This window comes from Garra rufa, chromosome 25 (genome assembly GCF_049309525.1).
Source record: "Garra rufa chromosome 25, GarRuf1.0, whole genome shotgun sequence".
Taxonomy (NCBI): domain Eukaryota; kingdom Metazoa; phylum Chordata; class Actinopteri; order Cypriniformes; family Cyprinidae; genus Garra; species Garra rufa.
The window spans coordinates 33424897-33434408 of NC_133385.1; the positions used below are offsets into that span (position 1 = coordinate 33424897).

The 9512-nt window shown below is 33.2% G+C and overlaps 1 long non-coding RNA gene across 1 annotated transcript; it reads right to left on the bottom strand.

The window, feature by feature from the left end:
* Positions 1 to 5177: 5177 nt before the first annotated feature.
* On the bottom strand, positions 5178 to 6530 carry LOC141301041 (uncharacterized). Its single transcript, XR_012342086.1, has 3 exons — positions 6371 to 6530; positions 5889 to 5940; positions 5178 to 5794 (listed from the first exon to the last, which is right to left on the bottom strand). It is a non-coding gene; the product is annotated as an uncharacterized lncRNA (long non-coding RNA).
* Between the last annotated feature and the right edge of the window lie 2982 nt (positions 6531 to 9512).

The following is a 9512-nucleotide window of genomic DNA, read 5'->3' on the forward strand; positions in this document are numbered from 1 at the left end:
ATCACGCCCCCCTACAGTGGATGGCCCGAGCAAAAGACACGAACGCCAGAGTCACAAGGTGGTTCCTTTCGCTCCAGGACTTCCACTTCGATGTGCGCCACCGAGCCGGCACCAGCAACACCAACGCAGACGGGCTCTCTCGGTCCTGGGCAGCATACGCAGGTCTGTCAGGGGTCACTTCCCCCCCACCCCCAGTCTCCCCCTTTTCTTCTCTCCTCCAGAACCAGGACGTCGCTTGGGGGGGGGAGTGTGGCGGGAGTCCCGAGGAACAATCAGCGTCGCCCTGGCAACTCATCGGAAACACCTGCAACCACTCAACACGGACCAATCGATCACGGCGAGATCTGCTTTATAAACGAGCCCCAAAGCACAGAAGGGTGAGAAGCTTCTCCAAAGAGCTGAAACGCTTACCGTCTCTCTCTATCGTTCCTTCCACAGACTCGCCGTGACGATTGGGCCGCACCCAGCCTGGACCGCTTTCACTCGGGGTGACCGCACGCTCCTGCACTCACCCCTCACTGGCCACAGTCACCAAAGAGCACGAAGGGACAAAGGATTCACGAGACACCGAGCACCGAAGACGCCACATCGCCCTTTCCCCGTATTATCTCCTTCACTTCTGCACTATTGTCAATAAACGCACCCTCCGGGGCTCACCTAAACCTCTTGTTCTGTCGTGCTATTCCCCGCCCGGCCACACATTTTATAAAGAGAATGTCACAATTTCCAGTCATAAGTCTACTAGAGAAAAGAAAACCCTGCAGATCTTGCCTAATTTAATGCTGTTTGCACACCAACGGGGGAAGCGAATATTTGCATTGCGTTATCGCTTTAAATTAGGCTACTGGCAGAATGTTTTTTATGTCACTCCCGCAAAATAAAATCATTGCATAATGCTTTCCTCATTTTCTATGGAAGCCCATTTCCACCACTGAGAGAAAAAAACGTATTGCGACTGTTTATCTCACAATGCTGACTTTTTTTCCCCTCAGAATTGTGAGAAATTAACTTGCAATTGTGAGTTATAAAGTCAGACTTGCAAGATACAAACTCACAATTGTGAGTTATAGTCAAAATTTCGAGATATAAACTTGATATTCTGAGAAATAAAGTCAATATTGGAAGATAAAAAGTCACAATTGCAGAAAGAAGTCAAAATAGCGAGATACAAACTGCAATTCTGAGAAATAAAGTCGCAATTGCAATTGTGAGACATAAACGTAAAAGTTATAAAGTCAGAATTATAAGATATAAACCTGCAATTCTAAGAAATAAAGTCAATATAGCGAGATAAAAAGTTGTAATTCCAAAAAAAAGAATTGCGCGATATAAACTCACAATTGCGAGTTATGGTCAGAACTGCGAGATATAAACTTGTGAGTTATAGTCAGAATTGCATGAGATAAACTCACAATTGCAAGTTATAGTCTAAATGTAAAGATAAAAACTTGCAAGTCTAAGAAATAAAGTCAGAATTAAAAAATAAACTTGCAATTGCGAATTATAAAGTCAGAATTGCAAGATATAAAATTGCGATTTTGAAAAATAAAGTAAAAATTAAAAATAAATTAGTAATTGTGAGAATTGCATTATATAAATTCACAATTGTGAGTTATAAAGTCAGAATTGTGAGATAAAAACTCACAATTCCAACAATTTTCTCAGAATTGCACGATAAAAACTTGCAATTTTAACTTTTTTTTTGCAAATGCGAGTTGTATCTTGCAACTCTGACTTTCTTTCTTGCAATTGCTAGTTATAAAGTCAGAATTGCGAGATAAAAAATTGTGAGTATTAGTCAGAATTGCGAGATATAAACTCACAATTGCAAGTTATAGTCTAAATATAAAGATATAAACTTGCAATTCTAAGAAATAAAGTCAGAATTAAAAATAAACTTGCAATTGCCAGTTATAGGGTCAGAATTGCAAGATATAAAATTGCGATTTTGAGAAATAAAGTAAAAATTAAAAAATAAATTAGTAATTGTGAGAATTTCTCGCAATAGAGTGTTATAAAGCTAATTTCTTAGAATTGCAAGTTTATATCTCACACTTCTGACTTTATAACTCGATTGTATCATGATGCAATTGCGAGAAAAAAGTTGCAATTACCTCCTTTTTATTTTTTCTTTAAGGGGGAAACAGACTTCTATAATTTCAATTTCAACATGTCAATAAATTCTTCACTGAATGGCATGTAGTCTACTCATGTAAATAATTACATAAGTAACTGGCCTGTTCTTTCTCGTTTCACCACAAAGTCCAAAAAACTGCTGTCGTATTTTTCTGAAAGTCTTCTTTAAACATGACTGAGCACTTTGATTCAGTCAAAACCTCTGTGAATGAGAAGTTGTTTGTCTGAGCTGCTGTCTATTGGCTTGGCTGTTGAGATTTCATGATTAACTGGATGAAAGTGGATTACGAGGATCAGATGAAGAGCCTGTCTGACATGACAGAGATTAGACTCAAATCCTCATCAGCTGCTGTCTGTCTGTACAGCTATAGACGCTATATAATACATCCATACAGGTAAACACCAATACAGGGGAGGCCCATGAATGTCCATTAATGAGAACGATGTGTTTAATCACAACTAAAGGCCGCTTCAGAAGAGATTCAATTAAATCAAATCTGCAATCCGTGATGATTTTTTTATGTGGGCCAGAGCCATTTCCTAATAACAGCCATACATTATAAATGCCCTTTGAGAACTGATTATCAAGCAATTTAATTACATTTAGGAAGCAGGATTTACATTTTATGCAACTGAAAACTGATTGACTTGTCACACCGTGTTAAACATTTTCTTCCACACAAACACACCACAACCTTTAATATTTTGGTGCTATATATTGCATATATTATAGTATGTTTGTATTATGAAACATAAGGATTTATCTGATGTATTTTTCATATTTTATTTAATAATATTATATAATATAACATGTATGTAACATTAGGAATTTTTATTTTTTATATTTGATTTGATATATAATGTAATACAATATAATGTATATTACAATTTTAGGGTTTATTAATATAATATAATATAATATAATATAATATAATATAATATAATATAATATAATATAATATAATATAATATAATATAATATAATATGCTTCATTGGGAATTTTTTATATTTTATTTGATATATTGTAATGTAATACATTATAATATAATGTAAACTGCCACATTAGGTTTTATTTTTAAAGATTTTATTGTATTATAATATAATTATGTTTATATAATATATATTTTCAATTTTTAATAATTTAATAATAATTATATTTTATTTAAGTATAATATAATATAATATAATAATAGGAATTTTTTACATTTTATTTTATGTAGTACAATATAATTTATATCACAATATTAGGGTTTATTTTTATTAATATAATATAATATGTATCATTGAGATTTTTTATATTTAATATTTTATTTTATATATTGTAATGTAGTACATTATAATATGATGTAAACTGCAACATTAGGATTTATTTTTTTATATTTTATTGTATTATTATCTAATATGCAACATTAGGGTTTATTTTTAATTTTACTTAAATTATTTAATAATTTAATAATAATTATATTTGATTTAAATATAATATAATATGTAACATCATGAATTTTTATTTTTTATATTTTATTTGATATATAATGTAATACAATGTAATGTATATAACAATATTAGGATTTATTTTTATTAAAATAATGTAATATAATATGTAATATGTAATGCAATGCATTATAAAATAACAAACTGCAACATTAGGATTTATTTTTTAAATAGTTTATTGTGTTATATTATAATGTATTTATTTTTATTTTATTTAAATAATATAATATAATAAACTATTGTATTTTATATATTTATAATAAAACCATTTTTTATTTATTATATAATATAATATAATATGTAAATTGTTTTTTATGTTTTATATTTTATTTGATATATTATAATGTAGTACATTATAATATAATGTAAACTGCAACATTAAGATTTATTTGTAATATTTTATTTATTTGTATATTTTTAATATAATATGTAACATTAAGATTTTTTTCTTTTCTTTTATTTGATATACTATAAAGTAATACAATATAATATAATCTATACTGCAACTTTAGGTTTTTTTGAATATTTTATTTTATTACAATATAATTTCAAACATTTATTTTGTATGTAATATATATATATATATATATATATATATATATATATAAATATTTGTGTACTAAAACATTAGGATTTATTTTGTATGTAATAATATAATATGATGTATTAAAATAATGCAATATAATAATGTAGTGTTGCTAAAAGCATGTTTTTATACTTAAACATGTTTAGATTTATATAATATAATGTCAAACATTTATCTTGTATGTAATACTATATTTATATATATATATATATATATATATATATAAGTTTGTGTACTAAAACATTATTTATTTATATATTTTTGAATTTATTTTGTGTGTAATATAATATAATATTAGTAATATAATATAATGTTAGTAATTTAGTGTGTATTTTTAGATTTATTTTCTATATTTTTGGATTTTATATAATATAATGTAACATAATGCACACTAAAACATGCATGTATAATATATTTTTCTAAAAGTAAGTTTGTGTACTAAAACATTAGGATTTATTTTGTATTTAGTAATATAAAATAATAATATAATATAATACAATATATTCCAATTCCAATATTTTTTTATCATATATATAATATAATTTATTTTGTATGTAATATTATATATATATATATATATATATATATATATATATATATATATATATATATATATATATATTTATATATATATGTGTGTGTGTGTGTGTGTGTGTGTGTGTGTGTGTGTACTAAAACTATATGGATTTATTTTGTATGTAATAATATAATATAATATAATGAAAAAAATTTTCATTAAATAATAAAAAAAAATATATTTTTTAATATTTAAAAATATATATTATATATAATATAAATATGGATTTGTGTACTAAAACTATATGGACTTATTTAGTATTTAATAATATAATATAATAAAAAAATTATTCATTAAATAATAATAAAAAATATTTTTTTGACTAAATTTATCATTTTTTAATTGTTGGTAACTTGCCTTCCTGTTGCTAAAAGCATACTCAAACATTTTTTAGATTTTTTTTATTTTATTTAACATAATTTATTTCATATTTCATAATGTACACTGAAACATTAGGATTTATTGAATTTTTTAAAATTTTATTTGATATATCCCCATAATATAAAACAATAGAAGTATGAAACCAAAACTGAAAAAGCTGATCAGAACGAAAGTTTAATTATTACTCTAGCAATGCAAGCAGACCAAGTGTATTTCACAAGTGTGACTATGATTCAGAGCCGCTTCAGTTTACACAGCCACACTCCCACAGCTACTGTAAATGGATTTGCATAACTGTACAAGTTCAAAAGTTCACAGCTGCTGCTTACGTGCAAAAAAAAAAACATTATTAATATTACATAAAATCCTGAATGAGCGTCATCTAGAGATGGGAATTTAACCAGGAGCACATATCTGTGACACACTGCACGTACTGTCTGCATGATCTCAGCAGGGCGTTCATTTCTCCAGCACATGTGCTGCATGGGAATCGAACACACAACCTCTGGGTTTGGAGCGCAGCGCTTTACCAGTTGAGCTACGGGAGCAAAAATAACTGAAGGAGGTGACCGTATCTGCCTCGACCCGCTCAGGAGTCTCCGGTGGGACGTTCCCACGGCTGCTGAAGTCAGGAAAACATCCAAAAGCTGGTTAGCCGCTGTCACACGCACAGTGGAGTGGAGAACAGGCGCAATGTGCGTTAGTCAGTGGCTTACCTGCTTTCAGAAATCACAAGCTCTGATGGCGCTGGAAAGCCGGGGGAAACATCTAAATAAACACAACAGAGTTTAGATGAGAGTTTCTAGAAGTCTACGTAATGATATGCAATTAGATTAATATATGATAATTATATGCTAATCATATGAGGTATAAAATGATACAATCTATTCTTCGACCATGTGACCTGGAGGAAACGCTTACATGTGTTTTAATACAAATAATACAAATAAAGTCATGCTATGTTTATAGATACGTCTTAGTTTTTTAATTCATCTCTGATGCTGAAATATTAACAATAATGTAATATTAATTCGTCCTTTTATCGGTATAAACGTTTGAGACACACGAAAAATAAAGCATATGATAGCAAATAGTGCTATATAAGGATAAAATTGTTATTATCCCGTTCAGATTAATAGCTAAATATTCTAAATGTTATTTTGACAGACAACTAGAGGAAAAAGACACAGTTACTTACCTCAACTATCTGATAAAGCCGTTATATACTGAATGAGGAGCAAATCCATCAGTACTTAAGGGTGTTCCTTAGCTGTTTTCGTCAAAGAAAATAATTTCTGAAATAAAGTATTAAATTGACGATAGTACACTACACCAGCGGAGAAGTTCAGCTCACTTGCGCTATCCCAACCATGCCCACTCCCCTGCATCTGCAACCTGACCTGCTTATGCAAATCAGCGCCTGGTTGACACGCCACTCAGCCAATAGCTGAGCGTTCTGTTTACTCAAAGACCGCCTATTAAATGGAACTATCGAATTACAGCGTTGGAGGGGCGTGACCGTGAGCATCAACTGTTCGGTGGATTTTCTCGGAGTTATAGCGGGGTGCGGCGCGTTCGGTTTTGCACGTCGTACTTTAGGAGTGAACCATTTTCGCCCCACTCATTTTCTGCTTTTCTGATATGTGCCTAGAAATGTACCAAGCATAGTTTGCGTTTTGATGTTTGCAAGTGGAATTTGGTGTCAAAGTGCTCGGTTGATACAGTTATGTGTTGCTTTTACGTGTTTTTGGAAAAAAGGAGCTCCCCCGCGTTCTGAAGGTGGTTGGACCCTGTTCGCCCGTGTATAGTAAAGCCATGAAGCTAGTGTGGATGTGCACGTACGAAGGATGCAGAGAGAGAGGAGGGGGGGGGGGATACATACAGACAGACAGACAGACAGACAGACAGACAGACAGACAGAGAGATGGCGCGAAAAGTCATTTTGAAAAAAAAAGTTGAAGGTTTTACATTTATTAAAAATATAGAATAATAGATTTATTAAAATGTATTTATTTTATTAATAATTATTATTAATAACTGATATTATTAATTAATTTAATTCATAATATATTAAGATTTTAACATTTTAGATTTTATTTTTAATTATAAGTTGAGGATTTTGAAAAAAAGATATTGAGAGTTACTAGTATTCCAGTCAAGAAGGCATGGGTTTGTTTTAAAATAAATGAACCAGAAGGTTTTTTTTTTTTTGCTGATGTACATGAAGTCCTCTGGCTAGGACCTAGCTCTAAGACGTGATCCTTTTTTACAAGATGATATATATATAATCAGGGGAGTTGCTAGACCTAAAGCTCTACTGGGGCACAGGCCCCCCATTACTCATATCACTTTTCTTTCACTTTTTGAAAACCAGTTGTATTTACAACACAATTAGCTATACAAACTGTAACCAACTATTCCTACACTGTATGCACTTCTGCGTGAAAGACTGTGCTACGTGCGCGTTGCAGTTAAATACACAGATGCACACGGGCATGGATATCTGCATGCATAGTCTTTGGTTAAACTGCATTGGTTTTAGAAGCGTTAATTCAGTTGTTGCATATAGTTTAATGTCATTATTTTGGGATTATCAAAGTAAATATAACTCAAATTTGAGATTTGAGACTGGGGCACAGCACATTTTTACTGGGGCATGTGCATGTGCCCCAGTAAAAAGGGTCTAGCGACGCCCCTGTATGTAATGTATCTCCATTTTTTGATGTAGTATTTGAATTTTATATTATTTATTAATGTGTGTATGATTTGAAAGCTTTGTTTGATTTGAATTACAGGTGAAATGGTTTTGGAGCGATTGTTTAATTTTGCCAGAAGAGTCAGGGGTTCGGTGAATTTAGTTTGAACATTTTGCAGAGGAATACAATTATTTTGTGAAAATAAGCAAAGTTTTTAAGTGAATGCAAAGTTTTTTTGGGGGAAATAATACTTTTGTGTGAGGATGCACAAATCTAATGTTTATTAGAGGAACGTGTAGTCTCGCATAGCCAGACCTTCAGACTGGCAGCTGAAAGTATGAAATCCATGGCACCTTTCATTGGCCAAGGCCCGCCCATAAGGCCGTTTGGCCGACAAGTCAAACAACCAATCACAGTTAGTTTAGTTTAGCGTCATATTTCGGAGCGTGAGAATGTCCCCACAACAAGTCAGTCATTGAAATAACCAGCAAAGTTAACAAAGAAGAGGGAGAGCAAGCAGTAAGTCAGTAAATTGTTCGCGAACATTGCAACTTTGTATAACAACAATGGTGTCTGCATAACCACCTTTTAGCAAAACACTGAGTAAATCAGTCTGTGCTTTGTTTCCCGGCAGACCGAAAATAAACGCGACACTCGCGTCTCCCGGAAATCTGATCAAATTTAACTAATCAGATGATGACTTCGAAATTCCTGAAGTGTTTCTAGTTAAGTGTACCATATGCATGAGACGTTTACCCAGCGTTCGGTGGGCGTGACCTCTGAGGCTGAGACTAAGGAACGTGATACTTTTGTGAGAGAACGCAAAACTTTTGCAAGTGAGTACAAAGTTTAATGCGGGAACGTCTAGGTTACATCTGTAACCCCCGTTCCCTGAAGGAGGGAACAGAGATGTTATTTGGGATCATACCTGAAAGCCCTATCATCTCTGAGCTAAAGACAAAAGGCCAACGAACTTTGGTGAGTGGAATTTGCATGCCTAGCCACTCCCCCGTACATACGGGTATATAACATGGCGGCATGCATCCACTCTTTCAGGTTTTTGCTCAGCAACACCAGTCAATGAACAGACCCCACCTCAGAGCGTAGGCCTGCCTCATGGAGGGGGCTCTAACCTGAGTGATAGTGACCACCATTGCCTTGGGAAGGTCCTGTCTAGAAGGCACACGTGTAGGTTCCAGAGAGTGCCCATTCCCTGAGAAGGCCCTTCCTCATCTTGAATGGTAGCCTGTAAAGGGACCGGTTTGGGGCTCAAAGGTCCAGAATTGGTCATAACCCGCCGCTCTTCTTGGGTACGATGAAATAGGGACTGTAGAATCCAGATTTCTTCTCAGCTGGAGGGACTGACCTAATTGCGTCCTTCACCAGGAGATCTGCAATCTCCGCATGCAGGAAAGAGGCATCTGTATCTGACCGGACAGATGTGAAAAGAACGCCTCTGAACCTGGGCGTAGCAAACTGAATTGCGTAGCCGAGTCGCACCATCCGGATCAACCAGCAAGACGGTCTGGGAAGCGTTAACCAGAATTCCAGACTGTGTACAAGCGATCACACAAAATGATCAACGAAATGGTAATCGACATACCCGGAAGGGGAAGGTGACTCAACCCAGGAAGCAACGTGTCC